The sequence below is a fragment of the Pinus tabuliformis genome, chromosome 1_2 (genome assembly GCF_031772625.1).
Source record: "Pinus tabuliformis cultivar Carrire ecotype Pingquan chromosome 1_2, CPIR1, whole genome shotgun sequence".
Lineage (NCBI taxonomy): Eukaryota > Viridiplantae > Streptophyta > Pinopsida > Pinales > Pinaceae > Pinus > Pinus tabuliformis.
Window position 1 is genome coordinate 432,809,683 of NC_142298.1, and position 17,681 is coordinate 432,827,363.

Sequence of the window (17,681 nt, forward strand, 5' to 3'; positions counted from 1 at the left end):
CCTTTATAGGAAAAATCCATCTAACTGATAGTACATCTGAACTCAGCTGGGTCTTTGTCTGAACTCACATGCATGAGTTATTTATGAGAGAATATTCAGTTATCTGAAGTGCAACAGTTACAAGCATGCAAGCATTAACTAACTGAACTCACAATTAATTCAACAAACTGTTTGAATTAATCTAACTGGACTTGACTGAGTTAACTGAGCCAATTAATTACAACTCAATATTACAACTCATCCTTATCTCTTTAACTGATGGATAAATTCCTCAATTAATGGAGAAACTGTTGCATGTCCCCACATAGACTTCATGTTTGATTTTTCTTAACTAGTTAACTCAAGATGAATTAATTAATTATTTTACAAACAACTGCTAAGATCAAATTCAAATTTTACTTCACTATTTTATTTCATGGACTAATTAAAATAGGAATCCATCCCAAACTGTTAAAAATAGTAATGTTATTTTTAGCACTTCCATTTTTCATTCCTTGTTGCTCAGTTGAGGACTAATACCCGAACTGCTATTTATAAAAGTGTTATTTTTAACACTTCTATTTTTATCATTTCTTGTTGCCATTTTCAACATTTAGAGATGAACGGTAACCATAGCACTATCTTGGCTCCAAAAAGAGATTATAAGCTTACCTTCATTTTAATCGGCTCTTTCAACTGTGTGCATGTTCTTTGGGTCCAGTATTTTAACTCAATTGCAAGTGTCACGTGACAGTGAGGGCCCTCACCTTGCATGAATTAATATGTTGTGGGGAGGTACAATCACCTTGCATACATTAATATGTTGTGGCAGCAGCGGCGGAACAATCAACAATCGCGTCATTCATAAAACCACGACTCTAGAGAGATCTTTGCACATAACGTGGTACATCTGTTAGATTTTTATTATTTATGTAGATTTTTATTATTTATGTACAGATGTAATAATTACAAAGTAAGACCTCAGTCACTAGTTACGAAGCATAGAACAATAAGATGTTCAAAATTATAACCAATAACATTACACATATAGAAAAAAATATATATATATATAAAGTTTTATTTTGGAAATTGAAAATAATTTAACCTGTTTGACAAAAATAATAAATGATCAACGCAAGACCTATTACATAATACGCGCAAACATACACGCTGAGAGCAAGCATAATAATATTATAGAATATAAATATAAAAAATACTTAAATTTTAATAGCAAAATCAACCAGCTAAATAATGTTATGGAGCATCAATATGAATAACAATTTGCACTTAAATTTTGATAACAAATAAAAACGAAAACGAGATTTTTTTTTTTACAAACTTTAAAACATTTTAATTAAAAGTACCTAGGCATTATCACTGTATTTTATATATTTTTATTTATTATAATTATATTTAACTTGTGTGTTTATTTTATTATATAAATTATTTAATATGAAATAATACCATAGATAAACATAGGTGTGGATTTTTTAATTTTTTTATGGATAAATTTTAATAGCAAATAAAAAAAATTACAGACTTTAAACATTTTAATTAAATGTGCAGAGACATTATCATTATATTTTATATAATTTTTTATTTATCATAATTATTTTAGCTTATGTGTTTATTATGTTACTGCTTGAGACATATAAGAACGATTTTATGCCATTAGTTTTGAACATACATAGAAATATTTTCATATTTATAAAGATAACTTTCAAGTTTTGAAAGTTTGATAGCCTGTGACCCGGGGGCGAACCTAATTTCCTTTAGCGTATCAAACAACGATGGAATAGAATGGAATTTAATCCATTCATAACTCAATAAACCAGAAAAGGGTATAATATAAATGCACCTACATGTTGACTTTTGACGTGTGTAGTGGAGTCGTGAGAAGGTGTGTAACTGGGCCATTCTACAAGGGGTGACATGAGAAAATATAAGCACTTGATCAATCTAATAAATCCAATCAACGAGCAATTGGGTCATTCATAAAGGCAATTCTTATTTCCACCTCTATAGCATTATAAATGTCTTCTGACATGCGAGGGAAATAGCGCTCGTCCTCTCTCTTCACGCTCCATTCATTTGTTTACGTGTTGTCTCTACAAGGGGTGACATGAGAAATTATAAGCACTTGATCAATCTAATAAATCCAATCAACGAGCAATCGGGTCATTCATAAAGGCAATTCTTATTTCCACCTCTATAGCATTATAAATGCCCTCTGACATGCGAGGGAAATAGCGCTCGTCCTCTCTCTCCACGCTCCATTCATTTGTTCACGTGCTGTCACGCACGTGAACAAATGAATGGAGCGTGGAGAGAGAGGGCGAGCGCTATTTCCCTCGCATGTCAGAGGGCATTTATAATGCTATAGAGGTGGAAATAGGAAAAGCCATTCATAAAACCACGACTTTGGAGTCCGGAGAGATCTTTGTATGTAATTGGGTACATTGGTTAGATTTTTATGATTTATGTACAGATGTAATAATTACATAATAAGATTTCAGACACTAGTTACGATGTAATAATTACAAAATAAGACCTCAGACACTAGTTACGAGGCATGGAGCAATAAAATGTTTAAAATTATAACCAATAGCATTACACATCAATGTGAATAAAAAAATTTATAATAAATTTCAAAAAAATAATGATAATAAGAAAAATAATAATGATAATAATCTATTCTCTATAAGCTAAATCACATGATGAAATAGATTAAAATAAATAATAATGATAATAATCTATTCTCTATATAAGTTAAATCACATGATGAAATAGATTAAAATAAATAATAATGATAATAATCTATTCTCTATAAATAGAAAATAAGTTAAATCACAGATGAAATATAAGTTAAATCATAAGATGAAATAGATTAATAAAAATGATGAAATAGATTAGCAAATGCAAAATTAAATAAGAAAATTTTCAATGAACCATCAAATAATTGATATGAGATCATGGTGAAAAATAAGATTCTATCAACATGATTTAAACCCACTCCATCGACCGTAGTAAAAAAAATATGAATTAAACTTTTTCACTAAACATTATTTCAAAAGAAAGTTCCATGAACAGTAATAACTTCTCAATATAAACTAAAATCCCATCACCTAATAGTGGAAACAAAAGTGAAAAAATAAATTAAGCAAAACATATTCTTAACTCTATGTTTCATGAATTAAACCCAACAACTACTTTTCATTGAACATTACTTCAAAAGGTACTCCAAAAGAAAGTCCCACAAAGAACAATAATCTCTCGATATAGACTAAAATCCCATCACCTAATAGTGGAAACAAGGGTGTGAAAAAAATAAAATCCCATCACCTAATAGTGGAAACAAAGTTGTAAATTTATTTTTTTACCCAAAACATATTCTTAATTCTATCTTTTAAGTAGGTAGTAGTATATTGATCTCTTTTTCTTCTTTCTTTAATTTCTTTATATATCAGTAAGAGAAATTTACAATGAGCTACATTAATTCTATATCATTTTTATTTATCAAACATTTTTGACAAAGCTTCGCATACACACATATAATTTTGAGACATAAATGTAGAGTTCACCTTGTTTATAGGTTTGAGTAGAGAAATTTACAATGAGCTACATTAATTCTATATAATTTTTATTTATCAAAACATTTTTGACAAAGCTTCGCATGCACACACATATAATTTTAAGACATAAATGTAGAGTTCACCTTGTTTATAGGTTTGAGTAGTCATAGCATCTATGATGAATTTGCTTCTCAAAACATTTGTAATTAAAGTGGAAAATAATAGTTTTTTTGTTTTGTTTTGAAAGTCAGAGTAAAAACCTTATATTACGATAGCACAAAAATTTACATCATAATCTGTTGGTCTGCCAGACTGGAAACCAAACCAGTTGCAGTATAATATAGCTTTGTTCCAGTATTAACCAGATTTGCCAAAATGTTTTTATGTCTATAGTAATTCCTAGGCATATCAACAAAATCAATTTTTCTACTACTACTTAACCATTTTCCACTTACTAGAGGTCTGAATGAATATGTAACTTTCTGATCCAGATCTACAAACCTACCTATTATTCTATTACTTTGTTTCATCCTACCTAGCCTATCGACAAAATATAGCAAAGTTAGACACAGATACATGATCATTTTTCCAGGGACAAAGATGGGGCCTTCGCCACACCTGATCCAGACGCAGGTGTAGTTTTCGCCACTAGAGATGTTGCAGTTGTCGTTCCCACTCTCGGTTTTACCGGTTTCTTATCGTTGGCTCTAGCTACCTCTCTAACCTTGTATTTTGTTAATTTGGCCGGATCTTCGTACCCCTGCCCCAGAGTAATATCCAGGTTATGGATATATTTCAAGTAAATTGAAAAAAAATGTTCATATCACCAATTCGATCATCTTGCAAACGTCCTATATTCACCACCCGTTGCAGTTCCTCCTTGACGCCCTTCAGTCGTTGCTCAATTGCATTCATCGACAAATGGTATTCCATCTAACACTTGATCCTTTCTTCTATTGCTTCCACCTTCAACTTGCCCACTAAAGTTTTAACATGCCAAGTTGTTTCTAAAGTTCTCTGATAGACCGTCTGTCTCATTTGGGATTTCCCTATATCTATTATCTAGTCGACCTCCTCTTCAATTTTGTCGTCTGGGGTATTCCTTCTCAGATGCCTCACCTCATTTTCCCAGACTTCAGTAACCTCTTTGCCTCGTTTTGGGACGATTTCATGATAGATGAGAGTTGCTTCCTTTGATGCCTCCTCCATTTTGGTTATCTTGTCAGTTGTGGAGCTTTGAGCTTCCACTCTCGGTTGCCCCCTCGACCTACCACTCCCATTTCTCCCCATAGCTATAATGGGTGCCACAATTCATTAATGAACAAGTTTTTTCTCAATGTTACTTCTCGTTTCGTTTCAACTTATCATTATGCCTCCCATGCAACGCCCATCTCTAGCATATAAAGGAAAAATCTTGAGCAGCATAGTTTGCCCCGTTCTTTAATTGCCTTCCCTGTTCATTTTCAGCAACTTCCATTTAGCAATGTCGTCACAGTACATTCATGTGAGAAAGGGATTATCTTCCTTTTCATTTGCCTCTGCATACAGTCTGTGCAGGTCCATTATAGCCAATTTTTTGTTCTAGTAGTGCTTCACATTGTGTTTTGTCCTTCCCCACTTCTTCAACTGTCCTTTCTCATCAATGCCACCTCCCAACAGACAATTATGCGATCTTGGGTTCCACTCTTTCCCATCAGCTATCGTCATGTCCTTCATACCTTAGTGACATGTACCTCCTCGATCTTCCCTAATGCCCACTACTTGTCTGCTCATATTGATTATTAAACATTCTTTTCGCCAGGTGGGTTACTGCCTTCCTCCTAACCCACATCGTGTCCATCATGTTTCCCCTCTAATGTGGATAGATCTCTTACTGCCAAGGCTCGAAAATCCTCCTTTAGTTGTCCTTCCACCATTTCCTCCTGGGTCATTTGAGTTAGTACCTTGGTACTCTCGACCCCTTCACTTGCCACTCCATCTGCCAATGCATTAGCCGAGTGTCTGACTAAGGTAAACTCTATTGTTTTTAGCTCCTCCAGGTGATCCTTAATCCTTTGAATTATCTGGTCGAGATGCCAATTCCTAGTGACTTTGTTTATCAGGGTGCCACGTTGCAGTCTACGTGTCACTTGGATGGCTAATGTTGAGTCGCCCTCCACTATTACATTCACCTTTCTTTCCTGCCACAACGTTTCCAATCCCTGCTCCAGGGCCTAGAACTTCACTACATTATTTGTGGCTTGTCCCATCTTGATGAAATATAATCTCTAGATTTTACCTGTCCATTCCCTTATTATTCCTCCAACACCAGCCTTCCCCGGGTTGTGTTTGGAAGCTCCATCGAAATTCAATTTCCATAAACCCTCGGGAGGAGCCTGCCACATTGAAGCACCCGTCCTTATACGACCTTCTATGGGTTTGAAGATCTTATCACTCAGGTAATCAAGGTCAAATAACTTTAGCATTTTGGCTTCCTGAGGGGATGGATGTTCTTCCGGGGTTTGAAATATTTTACTTTTGATGGTTTCCTTCAACTAACGACGAATCTCTTCTGTCAGGCTAGCAACAGGGAGCTTTTTATCTCAGAAGATTCTGCGGTTGCATTCCTTCCAGATTGCCCATAGGATGAATCTTGAAATCAAGTTCTGGGTCCTGTTAACCACTTCATTCTTGGTATATTGTAACCACCATTTTTTAATTGTCTTGTATGTTTTCTTTATTTCTATCAGTTTGTCTGTAAATAATAGCCAACTAGTCCCACAGAGATTCTGTGTATCTACAAGTATTCAGTAAATGGTTAAGATTTTCTTCTTCCTTCTCACACAGGCAACACCATGATGGACCTATCATTCCTCTCTTCATAAGATTCTCCTAAGTTAGTACCTTTCTATGCAGAATTAACCACATAAATGTTTTGATTTTTGGTCAGTGGGAAGTCGTCTAGAGTTTGTTCTAGGTTGGGTTTCCTAAGTTAGGACCTTTCTGTGCAGAATTAACCACATAAATGTTTTGATTTTTGGTCAGTGGGAAGTCGTCTAGAGTTTGTTCTAGGTTGGGTCATGGATTTCGAGATTCTCTGTTCTAAGGTAAACCTTGACTTCTTTGAGGTAGAAATCACCTCCTTCTCATTGCCCCCATCGGATTTGATCTTTGTCTTCATTTGCCAAAATTTGTCTTTTGTGCAATTCATATGTAATAACTTGAATTTCTGAATTTCTTAGATTTACCTGGCAGAGGATATTTAGGTTCCATGTTCTCCACTTATTGTTTGCTAGCTCCAAAGCCCAAAATTGGTGGACTTATCTGTATCCCTGTCACTTTGTGGCTTCCTAAAGAGTTCTCCGTTTCGGTTTTTTTAATTTTAGTTGGTGTTGCTAGGCATCCTCCCAGAATAGGGCATTCTTTCCATTTCTTACTTCCCAAAAGTTGTGCTTTTGTATTATTTCCTTGTTGTTCCATGCCATGTTTCATATGGTTGACCCCTTGATTGATCCTGTGAGCCTTACTAGGTCTTTTAGTTGACAGTCAAGGGTGTATTTTGCTTTCCATAATTGTGCCCAGTGTGTTTCCCCTCTTGTTAACAATTTCCACCACAATTTGGTTGTGTTTACTCTGTTAATTATCTCAGGGTATTGTAACCCAAGGCCTCATACTTGCTTAGATTTACAGATCATGTTCCATGCCACCAGTGGTCATTCCTTTTCTCCTCTGCTCCTCGCCACAAGAAGTTCCTTTGTATCTCCTTTATCTTTTGGAGCACTCCTTTAGGCACATGAATAACATATAACATGTATCTCAGGATAGCCTAAGCATCAACCTTCCCGACAAACGCTCTCATTGTCCATCTTTTGACCCTATCTTCTAGGTTGGATAGAACCTTTTCCTTAATCGTAGGTATGCCATGAAGCATAGTGTCATCCATGTTGGGAATCACGACTATCGTTAGACCAAAACTCACAGGTATTAGTCAACGATCAAATCGTCAAAAGATAAGGATCTACAAGAGGCGATTAGTCCAAGTCACAAAACACACGGGTAGCATTGGTTTATCCAATATCCAACAATTCCCCCCCAACGCAAGCCAAGTGTGTATCGAACTCGTGACCTACCCTCTTATACCACTTGTTGGGAATCATGATTTCCGTTAGACCAAAACCCGTAGGTGTTAGTCAGCAATCTTATCGTCAGAGATAAGAATCCACAAGAGGCAGTCAGTCCATGTCGCAAAACACACGGGGAGTGTTGGTTTATCCAATGTCCAACAATCCACAAATTGTTGGTGAGTGGTATTCTCAACGTTGTTGTGTAGCTTCAGCCCTGTGATATCCCCTTCTGTATTGGCCACTCCTATTACTCTTCTGAGCCTTTCCATCATTAAGATAAATAGGAATGGAGATATTAGGTCCCTTTGCCGAATTCCTCTGGACAGGAAGAGCGGATTTGATGGGGCTCCATTAAGAAGAAGCGAAACACTGAGTGATGAGACCATTGCCATGGTCCAATTAATCCACTGCTCATCGAAGCCAAATGCTTATAATACCGCTTCCATGTATTCCCATCTAATCTTATCATAAGGCTCGGATAAATATAACTGCATTATCATACCAACTTTTTTTGGGTCTTCGAAGAGTGAGCTACTTCGTGAGCCAATATTATGTTGTCCAAGATCTATCTTCCCTTCACATAGTCTGATTGTTCCTTTGAGATCATATATGGAAGAATTGTTTTCATCTGATTAGCAACTACCTTGGATATGATTTTACAGACAACGTTGCACAATGCTATAGGCCTGAATTTTTTAGGGGTACTTTCTAGTTCTTCCTTAGGGACAAGGGATACAAAAGTTGAATTTAAAGCTTTAAGAACTATTGTTGATTCTTAAGAGTCGGCCACCAGCTCGTATATATAATTTTTACAGTTTTCCAACAAGCTTTGAAGAAGTCTATAGTGAATCCATCTGGACCTGGGGCTTTCCCATTCGCCATTTCATTCACTGCCAAAGCCACTTCCTCCATAGAGACTGGCTTGTTTAGGTTTTTGTTGTGTTCCTCAGTGAGCACCTTCGGGATATGCCTCACAATCCTTTGAATGTCTTCCCCTCTCTCCACCTAGGGCTCTTCAACTATCTTTTGAAAGTGTTGGACCAGGACCTCCTCAATGTCTTGGTGAGCCTCAAAGGTTTTCCCTCTTTCATCCTTTATTCTAAGGATTCTGTTGGAGTTTCTATGCTCGATTGTTGATCGGTGAAAGAATTTTGTGTTTTTCTCTCCCTCCTTGAGCCATTGCACTCAAGATTTCTGCCTCCAGAGGATTTCCTCTTGTTTGAATCTCTCCTCCCACTTCTTTAGTAATGTCATTTCCTCTTCTTTGCTTCCCTCTTAGTACCCATCAAAGATCAACCGTTGTTGTAATGCTTCCATTTTCTGTTCCAGTTCCTTTTTCTCCTGAAAGATGTTTCCAAATTCCATCTTATTCCACTGCTTTAGTTTCACCTTAATGTGTTTTAACCTAGCTCATAGGGTGTACGTCTTCGAGCCTCTGCCTGGGATCTTTTCCTTCCACCATGATTTGAAATTCTCCATGAAGTTAGGGTGCTCTAATCAAAATGCTTCAAATCGAAAGGGCCTATTTTTGGGAGTTCCTGCTAATTGCATCATTAAAAGCATTAGCCAACAGTCAAATCCCCCACAGGGAAGGATGTTTGCTACCACATATACCCCTCGCATCAGTAAATATTCTGATATTAAAAACTTGTCAAGCCTGGACGCCACTTGATGTTGCTCTCTGCGCTTATTACTCCAAGTAAAGCATCCATTCACAGTTTCCATATCAACAAGTTTGGTCTCATTGAATTCCTTAAATGATTCAGAGTCTCTATCTATTCTTCTTTGGCCATCTTTTTTCTCTGATAGAGAAGTTATCATATTGAAGTCTCCCCCCACCACCCAGTGGAGGTGCCCTTTCCTGCTCTTTATTCTTCTTAGATATTGCAACAACTTGATCTTCTCCTCAAGTCTTTGAGGCCCATACACATTAGTGAAAATCATTGTGCTAGGGGTTCCTATAAGCTACATTTCTACATATAGATATGATCTATTGGCTTCAGAGTCTAGAAGGATCAAGGATTGGGGGTTCCAACAGATTGCTAAACCCCCAGCTGAGCCCTATGCTTCCACCTCCACTGAGTCATACTTTATTCCTAGTTTCCTACTTAACTCATTTATTTTCCCTATTGAGCATTTTGATTATTGTATACAAAAATATCAGGTTGTTCCATTTGAATCTTTTTTTTTAACAATCTTTGTTTCCTAAGGCTACTAATGCCTCTGATATTCCAAGATAAAAATTTCATGATTTAGATATGGTTTGAGGAGGGTGAGCCTAGAGCTCTCATCTTACCTGAATTTATTAACATAGCTCCCAACTCCTTAAGGGCGACATTGTTTGGCTTTCTCCCTCTTTTCTGTTGTCTATGTCATAGTGCCAACACTGTATGAGATTTTGTTTCTTTCACACCTAGTTGAGACCCCTTCGAAGATCCCCTTGCTTTTTTTGGATGTGGTATTTTCTGCTCTTGTAATCTCGACTCTTCTCTCATCAAATATAAATATTGGATCATTTTCATTTGATATGCATTGATTGCTTTTATTCCTTGTTTCTCTGCTTGTTCCATTAAATCTTGGAGGTTGATTCCTTCCCTCTCAATTAGCTCCTGCAATTATGGATCTTTTGTTCCTACTTCGCTTAGGTTCATTTCCGCGTCTCCCTCAAAATATTTGTATAGATCTGGGATATCTCCTTGCTGCTCACGGTCCCCAATCGGCTACTCCATTTCTTCCTCTCTATTTTCTTCTTTATCACCACTTTCCTCTTCTTCCCCCCTTGTTCTTCTGGGTTTTCCTCGACTAGAATTTCAAAGCTATTTCTCTGAGCTTTCTTCCCCTGATTTCGTTGTTGTTGTCTTTTATTAGGTCTTCCCTACGGAGTGGGTCTGACGGCTCTCTGCATCCTTTCAATCTGTCTCTTTGTTCTATTCTTTTGCATTTCTTAGGGGGCATTCCCTTATTAGGTGGCCATGCTCATGGCACCTCTGACATCTGAAAGGGATTTGTTCATATTCCACCAGTTGTAACCAAAATTCCTCCCATAACTCTAGCTTGATTGCTTCAGGTAGGGCTCCGAAGACATCCATTTCTACACAGATTTTTGCATATTTTATATACCTGCCTTGTAACATTGCTTCTGAAATTTTAATGAATTTACCCAAAGAATCTCCTATAAAATTTAAATTTGTAGGAAGTCAATAGTCCAGGGGAAGGGAATACAACCTAACCCAAATCGGGACACATGTGAAGGTTTCCTTCTCTGAGGTGAAGTTCTCCATCCATGGTCGCATATACAAACCTGTTGATGCAAAGAAATATGGAGCCCCCATAAAAAATTCACTCTCTGTCATCCATATTAGCAAATACCACTATGAAGAAACCTTTTGACCCTAGATGTAGTTTTATTTCTCCCCTTGGTTTCTAATGATGTTTGATCCAATCACACAAATATTTTTCTGTGGGCCAGAGCCCCATGAATTTGCATATGACAGCATATGACCTCATTCATTCGCTGAAGGCTTGTGTCTCAGGATTGATGATCAATGTCATTGGGATTACTGTCGTTTTTGGCTTACACGATCCTGTAGATCCCTTTGACTTTTGTTGTTGTTGTTGTTGTTGGTCAGTTGGCTTTCCTTTTGGGCCCATCTCTTCATTTGCTCTCTTTCCTTTCCCATCGACCTCTATTGAGCCCTAGACCTTCTCTGACATACCATTTACAGGGCCATGTTCTCTGAAGCCCATTTGGATCCCCTTCCCTTTGTCCATGACTACATTTCTATCGTCCCCCTTTAGAGGTCATTTGAATCAAACCCCGTTGTTGCTACTCTGGAAATCAAAAGAATTTTTCACAGACACCCTTTTCTCTCGACACTAAGTTTATTATTTTTCAAGTGGAAAATAATTAGTTAATAATATTACGAGCATTAATATTTATGACATATTTTGTCTTATTTCAGATCTAATCAGAGGTAACCTTAAGAGCACATTAGCAAACATTTAATGCATAAGGAAAATCATGTAGCTATTGTAAAGTACCCAAAACCACCTTTCTTGCGAATATAGTATGTTGAGATTTGTAGCTTGGAAGGTACTCCAAACCCTAAGCTAGAGGTTGTGGAGGAATTGGCACACAAAGATGACTAATGGGCTTGGAATCCAAGCTTGGGGTTTTGTACCCAAAGGTGTGGGGCCAAAACCATGATGAGAATTTGACATGTGACTGATGGAGATGATAGAGGACTTTGAGAGCAACCAGAGGCAACCAAAATCATTGAAATCCAAGGTCTAGAAATTGAGTTATTAATTTTTTAAGTATAAGTGTGGGCTTTCACATGAAGAGTTCAAGTTGGCCTAGTGTTAAGAGGCCTAATGGTAGTTGTACAAGCCCTAAAGGATAGACGTTGGAGCCCTTGAGGAGAATATAAATAAGAGATGCGTGTGAAGTGATTTCACACCATCCAAGTAAATTCAATCATCAAAGAGAGCTCTGATTTGGACAGCGAGTTAGGGTAACAAGGACGCAAGGGCGGGAGAACAAGTTATGGAAGGTTATCTCTGAAATTTGGTGTGATTTACCTTGTGGAGGATGTCGCGGGCCTTAGGGATATTGTATGAGGCTTGGGAGACCTGTTTGGTGTGCTTTTTCACTAGTTTTGGGTACATTCTTCTTATAGACTTAAGTCGTTGTCACAGAGGGAAGTTGGGACTATTTTGTGTTGATTTTTGTGAGTGTCTTGGTGCTCTATTTGGGCCGCAGGGGTAGCTAAAGTTACAACAATGTCTGAAGGGTTGTTTGGAGGAGCGAGCGGGCTAGGTAGGCTCCTATAACCCAACCATAGTCATCTCTAGGAGGTCGTAGCTCAAACAGAGCCTCCTTCCTTGGTTTTGAGGGCAGTTTATCTTGTTGTTATGGACAACCACCTGTAGGGTGCCTTGTGTGGATCTTACAAGGGCCAAAACAATGTTTGAGGAGCCTAGAGTGGACAACAAGTAAGAGCGGACCAGTGGGAGGAGGATACACAGATTTTTGAGCATTGGTTTAGGGTTGTTGGTATGCCCTAAACAATTTGTTTGATGTACAAATACCAAGGCAAGAGGCAGCAACAGTGAGTTGCAGATGTCAACTTGATTGATGGTTGACGCTAGTGGATGAGGACGTCCTAGTTTGGACATTAGTACTAGATGCTCATGGATTGTTGGAGGGCAACATGAGAGTGGACCAAGTTGGAGACCTAAGTGTAGTGACCTTGATGGACTAAGGGAACTGCTAGGAGTGGCAGAGTTGGAGCAACCTAAAGAACAACTTAGGAGGATTGTAGAGGCTTGCTTCAAGCCCAAAGGAACAAGCCTCTTGAAGAACAAAGGGATTGCTAGATGTGGCAGAAAGAGAGCTCATAAGTCTGATCAACCAAGAGCATTTTGAGTAGCCCTAGACTTGCCTTGTGGAGAAGGACATCTACAACAGAAGTTGGTTAGTCCTCCTGGCCCATGTCCATTGTTGGAGAAGGACATATTGCAGTGATAGGTGACAACCCTACATGCCTTATGTTAGTCTTCATTGGAGCAACGTGGAAAGACTATAATGGGTTGAAGTCCCTAAGTAGCTAAGGAGCAACAATGGGAAGTTGAGAGTAGTTCACAAACAGATTTGTGAATAATTTGAGAGGAGTCTCGATGTGTTGATGTGTTGAAGGGCTAATGTCCAACGAGAGAGCAGGTGGAGTTGAGATTCAATGGCTAGATGGACTTGTTGCATTGATAGAGGTAGGTGTTGTAGATCGAGAGTCGAAGGACCAAGCAGAGGTGTACAAGGTATGCCAAGGCAGTTGTGAGGAGCTCTACATTAGCTAGACGATTAAAGTACTTTGTTCAGGGTAGATTGGTGGTCATCACAACAGACACTAAGCCCTAGTTGTTGTATATATTTGTATCAATGGATGTATGTGGGCTATTATCCCTGGTACGAGACTATTGTATTATCAGTTTGAATAATATAACAAAGTTAGATTGTTGTATAAATTTGTAAAAATTGTGTATATTTTGTGCACCGGTAGATTTATTGTTGTTTATTGTTCCAATGTGCAAATTAGTCTTATTGTGATACTTGGATTGGTAGTGTCAATGGTTTAAGATTCTATCATAGACTCTAGTATTGTGGAAAAACGACATATTACACCACCTTGATTACACTTATATTACAATGGATTATCTATTTTCAAAGTGTTAAATTAGCCTTCAATATTGGCCAATAATAACAAATTATATCCATCATGTTAATCAAAACTATGCCAAAATTAGAAGTTTTCATTTAACTACCCCTAGAATAAGGAGCCCAAGCAAGGGCATAGGAGATTGTAATTTATATATTTAGTTGTTAAAGTAGCTCATATACATGAGATTAATGGTTTTTTAATTAACAAGATTGAGTTTAAGATTAGTAGGTGTGACTTTGCATAGGTGATTTTTTGTAGCTATAAGAACTTGTGCTAACTTATACTACAACATACATCCATGGAGGGCCCAACAAACCCCATTGGTATTTGTTTTTTCCTCTCCAAACTGAGATACATCTATTTGAAGATACATGAATATTGTTGTAGCTTCTTAGGAGCTCACAATAAAGAGGGCAAGAACTATCTAGGAACTTGTAAAAAAGAGGGCACAATATGAACTATTTAGGAGTTTGCAATAGACAGGGGAAGATGAGCATTGTTTCAACTAATGTTTTTTCTTCAAACAACATGCCCCAATAAGTCAAAACCTTCAATGCTTTGGTTCATACGTACTACAACATTATGGCTTGTCTACTAACTAGATTGGGCATTGGATAATCCAAAAACAATCCTTCTATCAAAGACATAATATATATATATATATATATATGATGAAGATCGAGACTATTATAAGCTTTAGCAACAAGCATTGCCTTGTAAAACCCCAAAATTTATGGATTAATATCTCTCCTTCAAAGAAAAATTGTGAAATAAAAAGCAAAGACAAAATTTGAGATAAAGTGTGAAAACACAATAATAACAACAATTCACAATGATGTTATTACTCATGCTCCCATATGTATGGCAAAAGCAACTTTTTCATTCTCGATAGAGCAACCTCATCTCAAAATATTTAAACATCCACATCTTCAAGGAATGACTATTTATAATTTAAACTTTTGTTGATTAATGTCTTTGTAGAATGATTTCTCTTTTGATATTTTTTAATTGTGTTTCCATAATTTCAACATTTACTTTATTTTATCATTGCTACATCATGACTTACAACTTACCAATTATTCTCTTATCTCTTATGGATGATGTATGTTTATCATTAATAATAATAAAATCATGCAAAAAACAAAGATACAAAATTATAATAAACTTGTAAAACTTAATAATAATAATAATAATAATAACAATAACAAATTATCATTATAAAGAGAGTAGAGAATGCATTACAAGTTGAAGCAGAAAACAATACCTCAAAAAAATGCACAATGACTTGAATGCCATTGTAAATGCAACTACTATCAAAACAACGCAAACTAAAGATGCTAACGATGGATAAGGATGTGCTATTTCAATCCACAAAACGCCAATGCATTCAATACATTGTAATTAGCATTTGGGAAACATGGTTCCTTCATATTCTTCAACATAATCCCTACAAATTTTAATTACATCCAAGATATTGTAGCAATGAATCATTATTGCTATAAACCCAAGCACAAATCCAACTAGACCAAGAAGAGGTGCCCATTTCCGTCATGTATACTAGATGTTTAGCAATATTATGTTTAACAAGATATATAACATCTCCTTATCTAACATTTTTTCTTATACATGCTCGATTATTTAAGTTTTGCTATTACACATGTGGGATTAACATGCAAACAATGATGCTCTTACTGCAAAGGCCAATCCCAATATTAACTTCTTTACATTGGATTGCAATGCTCTATGTAGCTTTGATCATTAGAGGTTTTTGAGTATAAAACATTGAACCTTCAAATGATATAATCTTCGATGATTCTTTAATTGATTTTCCAATATCCACAAAGGTCACTTTAGAAAAGCTTCTAATTGGTGTGTTGGCACTGAATGTTCTAGAAAAGTTTGCTAATTTAGCACGTACTAATGTGCTTCTATGGATTAGAAATACCAGTGATCATGAATAAACGCATCTATTAAACCATTGGACAACATTATAAGACATCCAAACATGTCAAGGGACAAAGAACTTGAAATAGACAATTTATTTGTGACATTGGTGCCTACTTCAAGGAAGAAATCCCATTATTCTCTAAACTATCTTAAGAATTTTTGCATTGATATGGATTACATGCATATGCTATGAAATTTGTGTAGGGCATGGTTTTCAAAACACCCAAGGGAGAAGCAATGCATAATGTCTTTGCTTGGACAAAGGGCTTTATTTAACACAATACAAGCAATAGAGACAACTAGACATTTCGATCAAGATCAACCCCTCAGATGCTAATGTAACATCCATAAATAATAACAACAAGAAATATCAAAGAATAGCTAATCATCATTTAAATTGTCAACACACTTTCAAATTTGAAATAATGTGATAATCCTATGTTTTTCTTATGTGTATCTCACATCAACACTTTAACCTTATCACATTTACAAATATATAGCATTTTTTTAACAACCAACATATTATAATCGCTCTTAAAAATGCAATGATTGTTTATCCATCTCTATGCACAAACCACACCATGATTAATCTCACTGGATAATACCTAGTGTGTTATTTAAGTTGATAGATTATGTTTCAATATCATAATACTTATGATTAAGCGCTGCATTTAACTTGAAACTTTCTGTACACAACATTAATAGTTAACAAACAAACAATTGTCAAATATCATGCTTGCTTGCCAACAAGTTGGCTATAGTGAGCTACAAACATATGATAAATCAGTATGCAAACATTTGCTTTGTGCGAGTTAGATATCAAATAAAGCAAGTGCTCTTATTTCAAAGTTATAAATTTGTGAGTATTGCCATTTATATTTGCATTTGTCTTTGTACGAGTTAGATATCAAATAAAGCAAGTGCTCTTATTTCAAAGTTATAAATTTGTGAGTATTGTCATTTATATTTGCATTTATATGTCTTTATGCGAGTTAGATATCAAATAAAACAAGTGCTCTTATTTCAAAGTTACAAATTTGTGAGTATTGTCATTTATATTTGTATTTATATGTCAAAGTGCATGACATAATTAATTTATGTGCATTCAGTTCTCTTTTTATGTTGATAAGAATTGTCACAGTAAAATAAAAATTACATAAAAGAAATCATTTAAATATAAGATGGTAGGTCACAACCTTTTCTTCGTAGAATTTTTATTACAAAATTATCTTGCCTCTTTTATTGAAGAGTGCAAATGAAATTGCATTGTCAATTTACTTATTTCCAAAGCTTTGGTTATTTTATGTAGAGGAGTTAGCTCTTAAAGATTGCAATTCTTGACAATATTTTTAATTGCATTGACAGAGCTCTAACCAGAATAAAGATTGCAATTCTTGACAATATTTCTAATTGCCATTGACAGAGCTCTAACCAGAATAGCAATGAGAAGTTTTGAGCAATCACAAACCTCTATATCAATTCGGTTTTACAGCAAATGATCTACATGTTCTATGTTCAATGTTTAAAATAATCATCACGGATATAGCAAAGACAGGGACTAGCCACCGATAACAATAGATATTTGAAACTTGGGTCAACCTTCAGTATGCAAATCTACGAAGTCTCAGCAGTTGCAGGTCTGAAATATTACCATGGTTATTTCCTTTATGGATACATTTTATTCTTATATTGCATGCATGGGAGTAGATGTATTAGCTATGCACTCTTGCAGATTCCCATGCATATGGAACTTTCAAAAACATAGACACTGAACAGCATTGCAGTACATGGGGTTTGTTTTAATAATCTTTATAACTTTTTAAAATTACCTATTAAAAACCTTTGTTCTCTATCACCATGCT